This window comes from Pan troglodytes, chromosome 16 (genome assembly GCF_028858775.2).
Source record: "Pan troglodytes isolate AG18354 chromosome 16, NHGRI_mPanTro3-v2.0_pri, whole genome shotgun sequence".
NCBI lineage: Eukaryota > Metazoa > Chordata > Mammalia > Primates > Hominidae > Pan > Pan troglodytes.
The window spans coordinates 92243658-92263870 of record NC_072414.2 but is presented as its reverse complement, the minus strand read 5'-3'; the positions used below and the strand labels follow the sequence as shown (position 1 = coordinate 92263870).

The 20213-nt window shown below is 43.9% G+C and overlaps 1 long non-coding RNA gene across 1 annotated transcript in view; it reads right to left on the bottom strand.

Annotated features, from left to right (window-relative positions):
* LOC104002466 (uncharacterized) overlaps positions 1 to 19458 on the bottom strand; it is a 60666-nt gene extending 41208 nt beyond the window's left edge. The window contains exon 1 of the long non-coding RNA XR_001709650.3: positions 19408 to 19458. This is a non-coding gene — a long non-coding RNA (uncharacterized LOC104002466). The remainder of the gene's footprint in view (positions 1 to 19407) is intronic.
* Between the last annotated feature and the right edge of the window lie 755 nt (positions 19459 to 20213).

The following is a 20213-nucleotide window of genomic DNA, read 5'->3' as shown; positions in this document are numbered from 1 at the left end:
AGCACTTTGGGAGGCCAAGGTGGGAGGATTGCTTGAGGCCAGGAGTTTGAGACCAGCCTGAGCAACATAGCGAGACCTGCCCCCCACCGTCTCTACAAAGAATAACAAATTAGCTGAGTGCGCTAGCTAGTGTGTTCCTATAGTCCCAGCTACTCAGGATGCTGAGGCTGGAGGATCACTTGAGCCCAGGAGTTGGAGGCTGCAGTGAGCCATGATCACGCATGTCTCCAGCCTGGGAGACAGAATGAGACCTTGTCTCTAAAAAAAGAAAATTTAAACTTGGCCCCTACTTAACAACACCATACACAAAATAAATTCCAAGATTTTTGTATATTTAAATGCAAAAGGTAAAATAATAAAGGTTCCAGAAGGAAACATAAGAGAATATCTTAAAATAAGCAAAGATTTCTTGAACAAAACATCAAGCATTATTTATAAAGGAAAATATTAACATCATATTAAATCAAAATAAAGAACATTTGTTTCTCAAATATGCTATTAAGACAGTGAAAAGCCAAGCCATAGAGTGAGAGAAAATGTTTGCAACACATAGAACTAATGAAAGGTTAACATCCAGAATATTTGAAAAACTCCTACAAAAAATAATAATGAAAACATACTGGTCAGGCATAGTGGCTCATGTTTGCAATCCCAGCACTTTGGGAGGCCGAGGCAGGCGGATGACCTGAGGTCAGGAGTTCGAGACCAGCCTGGCCAACATGGTGAAACCCCGTCTTTACTAAAAACACAAAAATATTAGCCAAATGTGGCAGTGGGCGCCTGATAATCCCAGCTACTCGGGAGGCTGAGGCATGAGAATTGCTTGAACTCGGGAGGCGGAGGTTGCAGTGAGCTGAGATGGCACCGCTATACTCTGGCCTGGGCAACGGCAATGAAACTCTGTCTCAAAAAAAAGGAAATCATACTGACAGCCCAATGATAAAAGCGAGCAAGGCATTTAACCAGACGCTTTAGAAACGACCATATCCAAATGTCCAACACACATGAAAAGGTGCTCGATTTCATTAATCACGAGAGAAACGCAAAGTACAACCACCATAAAATACCACTAAACACCTACCAGAATATTGATAATTAGATAGTACCAAATGGCAATCACGAGGAGCCAGCAGAGCTCACACACTGCTGGAGGAGTGCAGACAGGTGCAGCTGAGGCAGGAGAGGTAGTCAGGGAAGTAACCACTAAGTCCTTGGGATGGGAACTGTGGCAACCGCACCATCAACACAATAAGCCCCAGCACTCATGTTGTAGTCAAGCTCATTCAAGCAAAGCTATATCCAGTAGGGAACAACCCCCGTAGAGAGCATATGCTTTTTTATTTTACCTGACCTCAGACTGACCCTTTGTTCATAATAATTGTAAAAAACACACCCCTGGGTGGAGATTTAAGATGATAATAAGACATGCAATATATGAATGTATGAACAAGCATGTACAGCTGCTGCGTGTGTGCACCCTCAGGACCACTCAGAACATACTTACTAGTAACACCTCTTCCCACCCTCTTGTGAATAACCATGTAAGACTCCCATAAAAGGAGTTTCCCCAGTAACAGGCAACACTGTCTCATCCTTATGAGCAGCCCGATCTGAGTCCTCTCTCAGGGTGTAGTCTGTTCTGCACCTAACTTTGAGAGTATTCTTTGTGATACATTGCTCTGTGCTGCATCTTCTTTGCTGTGTCTCTTGTTTAAATATTTTTGAACTAAGAAGACAAGAACTGAGGTTTCATAACAGTCATCAACACAGCAACTTTGAAAAACAGTTTGTCATTTTCTGTAATTGAATATATGTCTATATTATGACCCAGCAGTTTCACTTCTCGTTATACAGTTGAGCCATGAACAATGCAGGGGTTAGAGGTACTGACTGCCCAGGCAGCTGAAAAATCTATGTATGACTTAACTCCCTAAAAACGTATCTACTAATACCCTACTGTTGACCAGAAGCCTTACCAAGGACATAAACCGGCAATTAACATACATTTTGTATGTTTGATGTTTTATGTCAACATACTGTATTCTTACAACAAAGTAAGCTAGAGAAGAAGACATTATTAAGAAAATCAAAAGGAAGAAAAATGTATCTGCTATTCATTACATGGACGTGCGTCATTATAAAGGGCTTCATCCTTGTCATCTTCGCATTGAGTAGGCAGAGGAGGAAGAGGAGAGGTTGGTTTTGCTGTCTTCCAGGTAGCAGAAGCAGAAGAAAATCCATGGAAAAGTGGACCCATGTGATTCAAACCTGTATTACTCAAGGGTCAACTACAGAAACGAAAGGCATGTGTGTGAATAATCCTATCAGCAATGTTCATAATTGCCTAATGGACACTTTCCAAATGTTCATCAAGAGTAGGATGGATAAGTAAACTGTGGTATATTTATAGTATGAGATACTATATAACACTGGAAACAAACTGGTATTTGCAACAATGTGGCTTCATCACACAATTTTAGTGTTTCGCAAAAGAATCTACTCCAAAATGAATACACAGTTTATGTTTCTGTTTTTTATAAAATTCAGAATCAGTCAAAACCAATCTATGGTGCTAAAGTCAGGGTAATGGCTATCTCTGAGGTGAAGGGAGGGGCTGTGTCTTTATGGGGGCCCTACAGGCTTTCGCGATGCTGGTGATGTTCTACTTCTTGACCTGGGTGGTGGTTACATGGGTGTGTTCAATTTGTGATCAATCGTGAAACGGTAAACTTGATTTTTATACTTTTCCATATGTATTATAATTTTTAAGTTATTAAAATGAAAAAGGAAAAGCTAGCTACTTTTGCCTGAGACAGCTGACATTATTGACCAAAATCTCTTTTTTGTAAGAACTTTCAATGCAAAAAAAATTTTTTTAAGTAGACATAAAAGCCCGTAATCTTATCACCAGGTAATCGCCATTGGCATAGAAAATAACAGTAATAAAATTGATACATGTGCATCAAGCATTCAAATAATGCAAAAATGGAAAGTAAAAAAGCTCTCTGCACAGTCTCTCTCCCAAAGAGAAGCACGTTGACATTAATTGTGATTCCATCCACAAGCACCCTTATGCCTAGTTTAGGAGGTATCCACTGCTCCCTGCCAGCTCCCCAAATAACCTCAACACAACTTGCTGCTAAGACAGCTCCGAGCTTCTTGCTCATGGCAGGAAGGGAGAGCACCTCCTTGACAGAGCTGCGGCACTGCTCAGTGGGGGAAGGACCAGGCCCTACTGCACTGAGCTTTCTAGGACTGGCTGAGGATGGCGATAGCACAGCTTAGGGCTGGTGAAAGCAGCAATGCCAAGGTCTTGAGGTGTTCAAAGAGTCTCAGGGCTTTTAAGGAGTAAGCTGTCTACCAAGGCCTATCAGTGTCTTGTGAGAAGGTCCTCAAATGAACAATATAGTTATTTGCCTGACAAAAGTCTTCTGGAATAGTAAATTATACTAATGAAAATAAGGAATACTCAAGTTATATTAATAAGGACAGTGAGCTTGGGGGGTCTGTGGTTTAGGCTCTACTCTGCATACTTATGCCATCTCTGTGTATACAGTTGGCCCTCCCTGTCCATGGTTCTGAATTCATGGATGGATTTGACCAATCATGGATGGAATTTGAATATTTTGGGGGTAGGGGGAGGAACTGGGTCGGTACTGAACACGTACAGACGTTTTTTCCTGGCATTATTCCCTAAACAGTACCTTACAACAACTAGTTACATGGCATTAACACTATGATTTCAAGTATACAGAAGGAAAGTGCACAATTGTATGCAAATACTCTGCTATTTTATATCAGGGACTTGAGCATCTGGGGATTTTGGTATCCACAGGTAGGGTGGGGGCAGTCCTGGAACCGATCTCAACCAGACATTGAGAAACAATTATGTTTCTATTATCCTTATTCATAGAAATGCTGCACTAATGTGCCCAGGTGAAGTGGAAATGAAGGCATAGGGCCACATCTTCTACATGCCCCCGGGACTGTGAACACCCGGAGGCATTGCCGTTACCTAATTTGCACTAAGATTCCATATAGGCTATTAGCACTCACATGCAATCTATTTTTAAAACACAAAAAGACCTGTGCTCTGAGTGGAACACGCTGGTCTGTACCTTGCTTTTTTATCACTGCTGGGTGGTAGAGAGCTTTCCACATCAGCACAGGTGGACTTCATTTCTGTAGGGGCTGCCCCTAATCCTTAAAAATGTATAATCCTTAGAAATGTATCACAAAATATTTAACCAGTCTCATATTTTTGCAAGCTTGAGCTGTTTCTAGTTTGTAGCTCTTAAAATATTACAATGAACATCCTTGGGAGCAAGTATTTAACCAAGACTGCCTGAGTTAAAATCCCTACTCCATGGTATACTGTGTAATCTTGGGCAAGTCCCTTAATTTCCACTTTTTTTTTTTTTTTTTTTTTGAGACGGAGTCTCGCTCTGTTGGCCAGGATGGAGTGCAGTGGCACAGTCTCGGCTCACTGCAACCTCCGCCTCCTGGGTTCAAGCGATTCTCATGCCTCAGCCTCCTGAGTAGCTGGGGTTACAGGCTCAGGCCACTATGCCAGGCTAATTTTTGTATTTTTAGTAGAGATGGAGTTTTACCATGTTGGCCAGGCTGGTCTTGAATTCCTGACCTCAAGTGATCCTCCTGCCTTGGCCTCCCACAATGCTGGGATTACAGGTGTGAGCCACTGTGCCTGACAAGTCCTTAATTTCTTCACCCTCAGTTTAGTCATCTATAAAAAGGGCATAAGATCTTCCTCATGGTGTCATTTTGAGGATTCAATGAGATGATCCATTTGGGAATTTTTTACCCTGATTTCTTATAGCAAGCACTCAGTACATGTTAACTCTTCTTACTATTCATAATTACCACAGGGTAAATTTCTACAAGTGAGATTTCTGGGTCAAAAGGCACATACCTTTTTTTTCACTAGATACAAATTGCCTTGTTCTACAACATTTAAACTCTACTGCCATTTCTCTGAAATGGGAATCAACTTCTGACCTTTTTGTCTGCCTGACAGACTTAATCTTAACCGTGTTTAACTTGCAGATGGAACATTTGTGGTTCTTTTGTTTGCTTGTCTGTTTTTCTATTGGAATAGTGCTCTTTTCCTTGTAAATTTCTATGAGCTCATTATCAATTAAGGGGTTTGCTTTCTTTTCCATCATATGTAATATAAAAATTTCCTAGTTTGCTTTTGGTCTTATGACTTTATACATAAAATTGGGGGGGACATTTTTTTTCCTTTGGTAATAAAATATATTAATCATGTCTTTAACAGTCTTCGGACTCTGTATCTTGCTTGGAAAGTCTGCGCTAAACAGAATTATACTCAAAAACATTCATGCTTCTTTTTATAACTTACATAGGTTAATGAACCCTTTGCTCCATCTGGTATTTATTTTGGTGTAAGAAATGAGGTAAATAGGGATTTTTAAAAATGGTTTGCTGGTTGTCCCCAAGGCATTTGCTGAGCATTTTTCTTTTCCTTTGTGCTTTGCATTTGCTGAGCATTTTTTCTTTTCCTTTGTGCTTTGCATTTGCTGAGCATTTTTCTTTTCCTTTGTGCTTTGCATTTGCTGAGCATTTTTTTCTTTTCCTTTGTGCTTTGCAATGCCACCCTTAAGTTATTTTGTGTCTCCTGTCTCTTTCTGGACTTCCCATTCTGTTTCACCAAAGTACTTCCAATACCAAATTGTTTTAATTAGTGCAGCCTTATAATAGGTTTTCTTATGGTTAGATCAATAATCCGTTTTTCCTCTTGTCTTTCCCAATATTACTGGCCCATTCAACATCTTTATTTGATTTCCAATATTTATTTTATTCCAAGCTAGAAACTGGATGAATTCTAGTTTTTGTTTTTTGTTAGGCTCCTCTCAAAATCCCAATGGTGTGCTATTTTAAGATTGCTTTAAATTTATACACTTAGAAGAACTGACAATTTATCATATTGAGTATTCCCATCCAAGAGCGAGTTGTCTTTTCAGTTAAATTCTTTATCTCTTAGTAAAATAGGGAATTTTATTTGTATACACCCTGAACATTTCCTTTAACATTTCACGGAGGTAATTTTCTCTTTGATTATTATTGTGAATAAAATCTTTACTTCCTTTTATTTTTTTAATACTTAGAAAAGCTATTGATTTTTGTATGATAGCTGTGATATATCCCTCTCCGCTCAAGTTTCTAATAGGTTTTCAGCAATTTTGGGGTTTTCTATGTATAGAAAGTCATCATTTACAGATTATTTGTTACTATATATGATAGTAATAAATCAAAATACTTTATTACTACGTATGATAGTAATAAATTATCTGTAAATTATAGTTTTCCATTTTTTCTCCAATATTTTTCTTTTCTTTTTGTGTAAATGCATTGGCTTTTATCTCTAGATTAGTGTTGATACAGACTAGGCTTGTCTTGCTTCTGCCTTTAAAGATTATATTTCTAGTTACTCACCATTAAGCATGATGATGGCTTTTAGTTTCCCACATATATTCTTCCTCTTTTTAGTTTTAAAAATCAGAAATGGGTGTTGAATTGCATATCTTGGGGGTGTTGATTTAGCCCTTTGTCATTTGGCCTGTTAGTCTGATGGTGATAGTTTTTTATTACTGGACTAGCCTAGCATTCCTGAGGTCAGCCCATCTTGGTCACAGTGTGTTATTTTTTCATTTACAGATGGATTTTATTTGTCCACATTTAGCATTTTAGCATAGATTTTAATTTTGTGTTTAAAAATTAACTTTATCTTTCAGCACAATTTTGAGCTCACAGCAAAACTGAGTGGAAGGTATAGTGGTTGTCCGTAAACCCTTTCCTCACACCTGCATAGCCTCCCCATAATCAACATCTCTCATTAGAGCGAAATGCTTGTTACAATTGATGAGCCTATACGGACACATCGTTGTCACCCTGAGTCCATAGTTTACACTAGGGTTCATTTCTGGTGCTGTGCATTCTATGGGTTTGGGCAAATGTATCATGACACGTAGTCATCATTATAGTACCATACAGATAGTTTCAGTGCCGTAAAAATCCTCTGTGCTCCCCCAATCATCCCTCCCTCCCCCCACCCCCCAGCAACCACAGATCCTTTTACTGTCTCAATAGTTTTGCCTTTTCTAGAATGTCATATGGTTGGAATCATATAGTCTGTAGCATTTTCAGATTGACTTATTTCACTTAGTAAAGTTAAGTTTCCTCCATGTCTTTTCATTGTTTCATAGTTCATTTTAGCACAAAATAATATCCCATTGTCTGGATGAAGCACAGTTTATTTATCCATTCACCTACTGAAGGATATCTTGGTTGCTTCCAAAGTTGGGCAATTATGAAAAAAAGCTTTTATAAACATTTATGTGCAGGTTTCTGTGTGGACATGTTTCGTTTGGGTAAATATCAGGGTGCACAATTGCTGGACTGTCTGATAAGAGTGTGTTCATTTTGTAACACTGCCAACTTGTCTTTTAAAGCGTCTGTACCATTTTGTATTCCCACCAGCAATGGATGAGAGTTCCTGTTGCTCCACATCCTCACCAGCATTTGGTGTTGTCAGTGTTCTGGATTTTGCCTATTTTAATGAATGTGTAGTGGTTCAGCAAAAATTTTTCACTGAAAATTTTTTCTACAGATTTTTATTTTGCATTCTTCTTAATTATTTTGTATAAATATTATGCCAGTTTATAAAGAGAAATTGGAATGATTCTTTCTTTTCTCATTCTGAAATACTTTAAATAGTATCAGGCTTATACATTCCTGGAGAGTTTGAAAGAATTTACTTTTGAAACCATTTAAACTTAACAGATTTTGGGGGTGGGGCTGGGGGGTAATTTTTTTTAAGCTTTCTTAACATCTTCAATTGTTATCAGTCTGTTGGGTAGTCTTCTATCTCAAGGCCAATTTTGGTCATCTATATTTTCTTGAAAACCAATTTCCTCTATTCAGCTTTTCAAATGCGTTTGTATAGATAATTGCAAAATCCTCTGGAATAATTTCTCTGTATTCATGCTTATTTTGCCCTTTTCATTTACAATGTGTGATTGCGCTTGCTTCCTTTACTTCTTGATTAGGCTATACAGTAGCTCATCTCCATGACCCACCCCCCAAAATGATCAGTTCTTATGCTTATTAATTTCTAACTTTATATTCTTTTGTTCTGCTTTCCTTGGTTTATTGCTCCTTTTCTAATTTCTTGAGCTGGATACTTTCTTTTCTTGTTTAGATATGTAGGTGTTTAAGGCTATGAATTTTCCTCCAAACACAGTTTTAGCCCATTTTATACTGTTTTCATAGGTATTGATGTCATATAATTGTTTTAAAGATAGTCTATAATTTTAGTTTTTATTTCTTTGTTGATCCAAGATTATTTATGATAATGTAAAAAATGATAGTTGGTTAATTTATCCCCCATCTATTTTTTTATTTTCTAGATTATTTTTGCATTATAGACAAACTGTGTACTCTCTAATATATTTTGCAATGTATCTAGCATATTTTGTTGCCTAATGTATGTTCTAGGGCAGCAGTCCTCAACCTTTCTGACATCAAGGACCAGTTTCATGCGGGTGGGGGGTGTTTGGATGGTTTCAGGATGAAACTGTTCCACCTCAGATCATCAGGCATTAGATTCTCATAAGGATAGATGTGCAATGTAGATCCTCGACATGTGCCCTTCACAATAGCGTCCGTGCTTACAACAGAATCTAAAGCAGCCACTGATCTGGCAGGAGGTGGAGCTCAGGCTGTAATGCTCGCTTGCCTGCGGCTAACCTCCTACTGTGCCCAATGATACCAGTTTGTGGCCCAAGGTTGGGGACCCCTATTCTAGGGGAACTTGCAAATGTATATGCAATTTTGTCAGGATATTGTTCAACCTTATCAATTATTTTATTTAGATTCATATTTATTTGGGGTATGTCATGCTTTGACAGAGGTGAGTTAAAATCTTCCACAGTCATAGTTATGATTTCCAATTTCTGCTATTTTTTCATGGTTAAGTTTTTTTATTGCTATATTTTTGGTGCATATCTTATTTGTGATACTTGTAGCTTCAGTGTGGATTTTACTTTTATTAATATGTGTGTCTGCCTCAACTAGTTTGGCTTTTTCTATCTAGAGTGTCACATTGTGAGTTGTATGACTAATATTAATAACTTGATTCCTGATTTCTTTTGAACTGAATTTGTTTGAAATAGTTTTGATTTTACTTTTATTCTTTATGATTTGATTTGTTTTAATTTCATATCATATATCATAGGTTCTGAAATGTTTCTACCACAACATTTCTGACACCGTATGTGTGGGTTTTTCCCATTCCAACGACCAACTCTTCAATTCTTAGGACACAAGCTGTGTGTCCTATAATTCAATTCAATTCTGGCCCTAACTACTTGGAGTCAGTGTCAACTCTGAAGGTTTAAGGGCTCTGATCCACAAGACTGCCCCCATTTCAGTTGCGAGTCCTAGATTGTGACGTGTATTTCTGACCAACTGGCTACACACTGGCGATTCCCTCTCATCAGGTTCCATAACTCCCTTGAACAGCTCATAGAACTCAGGAAGGTACTTTACTTATGTTAGTCAGCTTATTATGAAGGATGCAACTCAGGAACAGCCACACTGAAGAGATACGTGGGGTGAGGTACGGGGATAGGGGCACTTCCATGCCTCTTCAGGCACTTCACCCTCCCAGCACCTTGATGGGTTCACAGGCATAGAATCTCTCCAAAGCCTGTCATTTAAGAGTTTCATCAAAGTTTTTTTACATAGACATGATTAAGTCAGGAGCCACTGGTGTTTAACTCAGTATCCAGCCCCTCTCCCTTCCTCAGAGGCCAGGATAAGTTTGAAGGTTCCGACCTCTAAATATGCCTTGGTCTTTCTGGTGACCAGCCCCACTTTATAGGTGTGGCTATAAAGGTGTGGCCAAAGGAACAGCTTTGGCTGTTGACTGTGGTGGTAGGTATCCAAAGCTATGCGTGTGATAAAATTGCATAGAACTATGCATACACACACACACACACAGACACACATGCACAAATGGGTTCGTGCATAATTGGTGAAGTCCAAATAAACTGTGGGTTGTACAAATGTTAATTTTTTGGTTTTGATATTACACTGCAGTTATGCAAAATGCTATCACTAGGGATATGAGAGTGCAGGGTTGCAGGCTGCACAGGACCTCATTTGATATCTTTTTTCTAACTTCCTATGAATCCATAATTATTTTAAAATAAAAAGTTAAAAAAATGTCAAATAATTCCAACATCTGTGTCATTTTGATATTGGCATCATTAATTGTCTTTTCTCATTCAAGTTAATATTTTCCTGGTTCTGGCTGGGTGCAGTGGCTCACGCCTGTAATCCCAGCACTTTGGGAGGCCGAAGCAGGAGGATCACTTGAGGTCAGGAGTTCGAGAACAGCCTGGCCAACATAGTGAAACCCCATCTCTACTAAAAATACAAAAAGTTAGCCAGGCATGGTAGTGTACGTCTGTAATCCCAGCTACTCAGAAGGCTGAGACAGGAGAATCGCTTGAACTTGGGAGATCGAGGTTGCAGTGAGCAGAGATCATGCCACTGCACTCCAGCCTGGGTGACAGAGTGAGACTCTGTCTCCAAAAAATATAAAAATATAAGATTTTTCTGATTCTTGGTATAACAACTAACTTTGTATTATATCCTAAACATTTTGGTTATTATGAGACTCTGGATTTATCTAAGTCTTCTATTTTATCACGCCGTTTTTGACACCATGATGGTGAGGAATAGGAGAGGAGGAGCTGCCTCATTAGTACCTGGTGAAGGTGGAAATCCAGTTTCCTCACTTTGCCAGTGTTGACACCCAGGTGCAGAAGGGTGTATCATTAGTGCTAGGTGAAGATGGGAGCTCAGCCTCCCTGAGACCTCTGCTGACATGCTGACACCACCCTGGCTAGTAGGAGCACTTCATTGCCCTTCCCCACATTGCTTCCACTGACACTGCAGAGTGGGATGAGCGCTCAGTATTGCTTGAAGGTGGTGAAATTCTCAGTTCCCCATCCAGCTTCCTCTGAAACCATCCCAGTGAGGAGAGGAAAAGACATGCAACTGATGGAAGTCTAGGTTCCCCACTCATTCTTTGCTGTGAGGAGTGGGAATGAGGGCACAGTTTTTTTTTTCATGGCATTTGGCTGGAGCAGGGAAGTTACACACCACCATGCGGTTCCTTGGGTCCTGAGGGCCCTAGCCAGTCTGCCTTCTTTTCTCCACCTTTCAGTGTCTTCTTTTGCTTGTTTTTCATATAACGTCCAAGGTTTTTAAGTGTACTTAGCAAGAAGAATAGCAAAAAGTGCATTTACTCCATCTTGTCCAGCAGTCTTTTCTTTTAATAACTAAGTTTATTCCATTTACATTTATTGGAGTAATACTCCTAAATAATACTCATATGTTTCTTATTTCAGTTTGTTTCCCCTTTCTATCTTTTCTATTGGGATTATTTTGTAGTTCATGTGGGTATGTGTTTTCCTTTTGCTAATTTGAAAGGTTTATAGTTGTGCTGGTGTTTCTAATGATTATATATAGGTTATATGAGAGATTGTAATTTCAGATATTCACTAGATTCTCCTAGTTTCCCCTCTTGCTAAAGTTCTGCTCAGACCAGGGAGCTGGGGGAAGCCTGCTCTGGGCGGCCCAGACCAGGGACTACAAAGTGACATTTGGCTCTGGCAGGGCCCTAAAAATTAGCCTTTCCTTCTGTGTGAGTGGCTGAGAAAGGAAAGGGGAATGTGAATCAAGTTTCTAATATGGAACCCTTTGTGTCCACCTAACTGGGGAGGCACTCCTTAGGAAAGAGAGGGGATAACTGGGTCAACTGATACATTTTTACATTAATAAAAGTTGGGTATATTATATTTTACATTTTACTCAATCTGCAGTCCCTTAGGAATACTTCTAGGCTACTAGGTTTAAATTTCTATTGGAAACCCCTGTATTTTCTTGAGTTATAGGGAGGGAGTAAACTAAAGCCCTGAGGACGGCCTGGGGATTCCCGTGAACTCTCTGTGGGAAGCTCCACCCACCATCTGTGACTTTGGGGAAGCCAGTGCTTTATCTTTCCGTCTTCCACTATCCCTGACAACAGGTGATTGTGTTGAGCTTTGCTTCCTGGGACTGGCATTAGGAAAACAACAGGCCATCACTGAGGATTGCTGGAGGGGTGGAATTTTAAAGGAGAAAACCTAATCCCAGCTAGGAGAAGGGTCTTGCCCAAGGTGGTAGCACTGCTTGGCCACACCCGTCCCATCTGGGTAGCCTGTTTTACCTTTTGGTAAAAGACTTTGGCCCCTTGCTGTCACAGCTGGGGCCTGGCTTCAACACAGGATTGGTGGAGTCTCTGCCAAGTGGCTGAAGGTTTCTCACTTGACACGTGAATGGAAGCCCCGACACCCGCCCCTCGGGGCTTGGCTCCGAAAGCAGGCTGCTTGCTTCAGCAGTTTTCTTGGCTCCCTGCTCCCACAGCGACAGCCATGTCCCCTTCAGAGCCTCAACCACTGGCCTCCATGGATCTCTAACAGCCACCACTCAGCCCCCATGTGCGGTGAGCAAGTAAGTGACCCGGCCTGTCTCTCACAGTGAGCGAAGGCTTCTGGTCCAGATACTGTTCCGCAGCTGATGTGTCAACCTGCCCTGTGCTCCAGGGAAGCACAGATCTCCTCTCTCAGGGCTGTTGTCTCAGCTGCTTCTCCACAACCTGCAGCTCTGCCAAGCTGCCAAACTCTCCCTCGTCCTCCATGCTAATAAAACCTTCCACCAGGTGGCTCTCATGTTCCTGTGTAGGACAAAAATGAGAAAAAGAAGACAAAATGCCTAGGTTTTTAAAGAGAGAGAGGGGCAGGTGACAGAGAGAAATAAATGAGGGCCTTGTCCAGAGCTGCTCTGAAGGACATCTGTCCCTTGGCAGCTGCCTCAGGTGCCCTGCATTTACTCTGGGATTTGGGATGAGTCAAGGTACTCAGCTGTTGTGCCAGGCTTGGCATCACCTTGTGTGTCCTATTCCCACTGGTCACTGTGAGTTGTAGAAAGGTCCCCTGGAGCTCACTGCAAATGAGTCTTCCTTACCTATTGGGATCATTGAGAGGTCCCCAGTTCCTGTGGTGGACCTTTCATGGGGATTTTTTCTCTTTAAAACAATGCATCAGTAAAGGAATTCAGTGATAAGCAGGACCCCCTGGGCTCCTTCTGCACCAGCCTAGCTGGGTTGGAACAGATGTGGAGGCAACAAACACAAAGCCACGTGGAGCGATGTGGAACAGGCATGCCTCCTGGCCTGAGCTGCTGGGTTTGGGCTCATTCTCTTTCTCCATTCTAGGCTTTGCATGCTGCTGTTCTGAGGCAGGGGAAATGGGAAAGACTTTGCAACATTTACACTGGGGCCCTAAAATATAAACTGGATCTTGGAAGGCAGAGTTCAGCAGGCTGCCACGAATACTACTGAAGGACGCAGACACCATCAGGCTGGCATCCTACATGTGCTTGAGCAGGAGTCCGTAACCTGGACCTCACAGGGCTGTCCTCTGCAGAAGAATCTGACCCCTTGGCCCTGCAAAAGCAGACACACTGGGGTCAGGTCAGGGATGAGAGGGTGACAAGTCAGATGGCCAGGCAGCCATGGCAACTTAGCAGACAGTGCGCAGCATGGCCAGCGAGAAAACGTATGGGGGCTGGGCGCGGTGGCTCATGCCTGTAATCCCAGCACTTTGGGAGGCTGAGGTGCACAGATCACTTGAGGTCAGGAGTTCGAGACCAGCCTGGCCAACATGGTGAAACCCTGTCTCTAATAAAAATACAAAAATTAGCCGGACATGGTAGTACATCCCTGTAATCCCAGCTACACGGGAGGCTGAGGCAGGAGAATCGTTTGAACCTGGGAGGCAGAGCTTGCGGTGAGCCGAGATGGCCCCACTGCACTCCAGTCTGGGTGACAGAGCGAGGCTCCATCTCAAAAAAAAAAAAAAAAAAAAAAAAGCAAGAAAAGAAAATGCATGGGAAGGGCCAGGCCCGTGAGTAGGAGTTTTGCTTGGAATTTATTAGTAAGAATAAAGTACTGAACTGCAGATAATGTATTCTAAAAAAGAATGCATTCAGAATTATTTATCTAATTTAAAGTATAATAAAATAAAAATTAAAAAAAAAAGTATTACAACCTTGTACAGAACAGAAAAAAAAAAAGAAATGGATCATAGACCTGAATGTAAAAGCTAAAACAATAAAACTACAATAAAACATAAGAACATATGTTTGAGACTTTGATGTAGATAAAGATTTTTTAGATTGGATGCAAAAAGCACTAACTATGAAGTAAAATGTTAAATTAACAAGTCTCTGCTCATCAAACGGCATCATTATAATAGCCAAACACTGAATATATTTTCAAATGTCCATCAAGGAGAACTGATAAATAAATCAAAGTATATTTATACAATGGAATCTACTCTGTAATATAAAAGAATAAACAAGTGATACATACTGCAACATGGATGAATCTCCAAAATATCATGTTGGCTAAAAGATGTCAGAGATGATACCTATTGCATGGAATAATTTGTACAATGTCCAAACACAGGCAAAAATAATCTTAGATTATAGCAATTAGAAAGTGGTTTTTTTTGAGATGGGGAGAATTGACTGGGAAATTATGAAACTTTTTAGGTGATAGAAATGTTCTGTGTCTTATTTGGAGTTGTGGTTACCTGAGTGAATACCACTCTCAAAATGTTCAAATGAACACTTAAGATGTGTTCATTTTACTGCTTGTAATTATACCCCAATCAAATTATCCTGAATTCTCAGCAAACTAGGAAGAAAGGAGAACTTCTTTAACTTGATAAAGGACATCCAAAAAAAAAAATCCTGCAGGTAAAATTATACTCAATGGTGAGAAATTAGAAGTTCTCCTGCTAAGATCAGGAAAAAGTCAAGGATGTCCCCTCTCACAACTGCTATTTAACATAATACTGGAAGTCCTAGCTTATGAAATAAGACAAGAAAAGGAAATAAAAGATAATTGAATTGGGAAGAAAGAAAGAAACTGTCTTTGAGCTCAGATGACATGATCATCTATGGAGAAAATCAGAAAGAATTGACCAAAAAAAATCTATAAGAAGTGATTATAGCAAGTTTACAGTATATAAGGTTAATATACAAAAGTCTATCACTTTCTTATATACCAGTAATGAACAAGTGGAATTTGACATTAAAAACATGTACCATTTAGCACCCCCACAAAATGAAATACTTAGGTTTAAGTCTAACAAAATACGTATAAGATCTGTATGAGGAAAAGTACAAAACTCTGATGAAATAAATCAAAGTACTAAATATACGGAGCGATATTCCATGTTCACAGATAGGAAGATGCATTATTGTCAAGATGTCCATTCTTCTCAACTCAATCTACAGACTCAACACAATCCCAATCAAAATCTCAGCAAGCTATTTTGTGGATATTGACAAACTGACTCTAAAGTTTATATGGGAAGCAAAAGACCCACAGTAGCCATAAAAATACTGAAGGAGAACAAAGTCAGATGATTGACACTACCCAGCCTCAAGACTTACTATAAAGGTACAATACTCAAGACAGTGTGGTATTGGTAAAATAGACAACCAGATTAATGGAACAGTACAGAGCCCAGAAACAGACCCACACTAACATAGTCAACTTATCTTTGACAAAGGAGCAAAGGCAATACAATGGCGAAAAGACAGTTTTTCTTCAACAAATAGTGCTGGGACAACTAGATATCCACATGCAAAATAGTGAGTCTACACACAGACCTTACACCCTTCACAAAAATTAACTCAAAATTAATCATAGACCTAATCGTAAAACGCAAAAATATAAAACTCCTAGCAGATAACATAAGAGAAGGTCTAGATAACCTTGGGTTTGAAGATGACTTTTTAGATACAACACCCAAGATACAATCCATCAAAGAAATAATTGATAAGCTGGACTTTTAAAAACTTCTACTCTGAGAAAGACACTGTCAAGAAAATCAGAAGACAAGCTACAGACTGGGAGAAAATGTTTGTAAAAGATATATCTGATAAAGGACTGTTATCCAATATATAGAAAGAACTCTTAAAACTCAACAAGAGGCCAGGAGCAATGGCTCACACCTATAATCCCAGCACTTTGGGAGGCCGAGGCAAGTGGATTGCTTGAGTCCAGGAGTTTGCGACCAGTCTGGGCAACATGGCAAATCCGCATCTCTACAAAAAATGAGGCAGGCATGGTGGCACATGCCTGTAGTCTCAGGAGGCTGAGGTGGGAGGATCATCTGAGTCCAGGAGGTCGAGGATACAGTGAACCACGATTGTGCCACTGCACTCCAGCCTGGGTGACAGAATGAAATCCTGTCTCAAAATTCTTTACTGCCTCCATAGTTTTGCCTTTTCCAGAATCTCCTATAGTTGGAATCATACAGCATGTAGTTTTCAGATTGGCTTCTGTTATTTAATAATATACACTTAAGGTTCCTCATGTCTTTTCATGGCTCGATCCTCATTTGTTTTTAGGTGCTAATAAAGGAATTAGGGGGGCGGAAAGGATGGGTCAGCTCCTTTCCCCATCCAGCGAAGAAACCCTGCTAGGGTGAGAAAATAGATGGGAAGTTGAACGATGGGTGTTTTTTGGTCCCTGATTCTACTAAATGGGCCATGACAACCATCTCATTATACCTGTCTCTTAGAATTAAGAAAAAAAAAACAATTGGGAGCAATTCAACAAATCAAGTCAAATTATGGGCTTCCGGCACAAGAGGGACATCCAAGAACAGAGTGACCAAATGTGGTCCTTCTGATGAGAGTGCTCAGGAAAATGCCTGGCTGGGGGTTACTGCAGAGAGAGTCTGTGGTCACCTGCAGGGGCTAGTTCAGCCTCTGCAGGCACCACGACTGCGCTGGTTTGGGCACCTCAGTGTAAAGCTCACGCAGCAGCCCAGGATTGGGTGGGGGAAGGAGGGAGAGAGGGAGACAGAGGGAGGGAGGGAGAGAGAGGGAGGGAGAGAGAGAGAGAGAGGGAGGGAGGGAGGGAGAGGGAGGGAGGGAGGGAGAGAGAGGGAGGGAGGGAGAGGGAGGGAGGGAGGGAGGGAGAGGGAGGGAGGGAGAGAGAGGGAGGGAGGGAGAGGGAGGGAGGGAGGGAGAGGGAGGGAGGGAGGGAGAGGGAGGGGGGAGGGAGGGAGGGAGGGAGGGAGAGGGAGGGAGAGAGAGAGGGGGAGGGAGGGAGAGAGAGAGGGGGAGGGAGGGAGGGAGAGAGAGGGAGGGGGGAGGGAGGGGGAGGGAGGGAGGGAGGGGGAAGGAGGGAGGGAGGGAGGGAGAGGGAGGGAGGGAGGGAGAGGGAGGGGGGAGGGAGGGAGGGGGAGGGAGGGAGGGAGGGAGAGGGAGGGAGAGAGAGAGGGGGAGGGAGGGAGAGAGAGGGGGGAGGGAGGGAGGGAGAGAGAGGGAGGGGGGAGGGAGGGGGAGGGAGGGAGGGAGGGGGAAGGAGGGAGGGAGGGAGGGAGAGGGAGGGAGGGAGGGAGAGAGAGAGGGGGAGGGAGGGAGGGAGAGGGAGGGAGGGAGGGAGGGAGAGAGAGGGAGGGAGAGGGAGGGAGGGAGGGAGAGAGACGGAGGGAGGGAGAGGGAGGGAGGGAGAGGGAGGGAGGGAGAGAGAGGGAGGGAGAGAGAGGGAGGGAGGGGGAGGGAGGGAGAGGGAGGGAGGGAGAGGGAGGGAGGGAGGGAGAGAGAGGGAGGGAGGGAGAGGGAGGGAGGGAGGGAGAGGGAGGGAGGGAGGGAGAGAGAGGGAGGGGGGAGGGAGGGGGAGGGAGGGAGGGAGGGGGAGGGAGGGTGGGAGGGAGGGAGAGGGAGGGAGGGAGGGAGAGAAAGGGAGGGAGGGAGGGAGAGGGAGGGAGGGAGGGAGAGAGAGGGAGGGAGGGAGGGAGAGAGAGGGAGGGGGGAGGGAGGGGGAGGGAGGGAGGGAGAGGGAGGGAGAGAGGGAGGGAGGGAGGGAGAGGGAGGGAGGGAGGGAGGGAGGGAGAGGGAGGGAGGGGGGAGGGAGGGGGAGGGAGGGAGGGAGGGAGAGAGAGGGAGGGGGGAGGGAGGGGGAGGGAGGGAGGGAGGGAGGGAGGGAGAGGGAGGGAGAGAGGGAGGGAGGGAGGGAGAGGGAGGGAGGGGGGAGGGAGGGGGAGGGAGGGAGGGAGAGAGAGGGAGGGGGGAGGGAGGGGGAGGGAGGGAGGGAGAGAGGGAGGGAGGGAGGGAGAGGGAGGGAGGGAGGGAGGGAAGGAGAAAGAGAGAGAGTGAATCACCAGACCAAACCAAAGAGTGAATGGGAGACAGAGGGTAAGGGTGAGTGAGGGCAGGAGAGGAGATCCAGTAAGTCTTTCTGGAGTGGCCAGAGGGTCCCCACTCTCCCGCTCTTCTCAGCTCCACCCCGTCCCCACCCCACTGGGGTCTCCACCGCCCCTCCCCCCGCCTCCCGACGCCCCTCCTTCCCTGCTCGCCCACCCTCTTCTGCCAGGCTCCCCGCCGCCCACTCCTCCCTCCCTCCCGCCGCCCCTCTTCCCTCGCGGCTCGGCGTGCGGAGGCCCAGGGTGTCCACCCGAAGGTCCCCGGGGTGCGTCTGGCCGCCCGTTGGCCCTTCGCTTTGGGGACTGCGTTTAATCGATGATAAAACATTTCCCGAGAAAGGGGTGAGCTCTGCTGCTGCCTCCGCGAGAGCAGGCGCCAGTTCAAGGCCTGCCGCCCCCGCCCAGCCCTGCTCCCCTCCAGGCCACCCCGACAGCCGCGGCCCCGGCCGTGGGCAGGACAGGAAGGCTGCGAGGCCGAAGCGCGTGAGGACGACCTTCCCTCGGTGGAGACGCCGCCGCCGCCGCGCCTGGCCGGGCTTCGCCGGGGTCTGGGCGGAGGGCGCGGGCGCGCGGGGCCGCGAGGGGAAGAGCAGAAGCGGAGGCGAAGGCGAGGGACGCCGCGCACCGGGCCCAGGCCGTACGGAAGTGGCTTGAGTGGGGACTGGCGTTCCCTCCCTCCCGGCCTTCAGGGCCTACTCGCGGCTCTGAAACCCCAGTGCCAGGCGCCTGTCCTGGTCCACGCTTCGTCCACCTCCCGCGGGAAACCCCTCGCAGCGGGGGTCGGAGGGGAGCCCTGGGAGAGATGAGGGGGAGAAGCATGAGACCGGGTCCTAGGGGAAAAAAGAGAAACGAAAGGTTTGATCCCCTCCCTCCTCGCACCCCCTCCGTGTGTTTTTGGCATCAACTTCTTGCCAGGGGCTCCCGGGAAGGGGAATTTGATAACCACGTAACTTCACCCTTAGATGGCACAGGCCAAGGCCTTTCTGCGGAGCGGAGCTGCCGGTGATTTCCAGAATGCACTCACCTTTCTCCTCTCTTTGCTGTCTCTCTCTTTCCGTCCCTCATTCCCTTCTTCCCCCCCTCTGTCTTCTCTCCCTTCCTCCCTCCACCTTCCACCCCCCAACCCCTCCCCAAGATCTTAGTGGGACAGATCTGATTTAATCACACTCTGCACGGTGTCAGCAGAGAGCCATGCCAAGCTCTGATTTTGTTCTCTACTTTTATTTTCCTCTTAATCCCCACTGCTCATACTCAGAGTGGACAATTTGAGAATACAACATATGTATACACCAACGTTTCTACAGATGTGTACGTCCATGAAATCATCACCGCAAGCAACATAGGGAACACATTCACCACCTCCAAACATTTCCTCCAGTCCCTTTATAATTTATTCCCCATGTACCTCTCTGCACTCCCCCTTCTCCAGGCAACCACTGATTTGTCAACACATTCATTTGTGTTTTCTAAAATTTTATGTAAATGGAATAATATACTATGTGCTCTTTTTTAAAAAAATAATTTCAACTTTTATTTTAGATTAAAGGGTACATGTGCAGGTTTGTTTCATGAGTATGTTGCAGGGTGCTGAAGGTTGGGGTACAGATGATCCAGTCACCCAGGTAGTGAGTAGGAGTTTTTCAGCCCACGTTCTGTTCCGCTCCCTCCCTGCCTCCCTCCCTCCCTAGTCGTCCCCAGTGTCTGCTCTTCCCATCTTTATGTCTATGTGTATTCAATGTTTAGGTCCCACTTATAAGTGAGAACATGCGTTATTTGGTTTCCCATTCTTGGGTTAATTCCTTAGGACAATGGCTGCCATCCATATTGCTG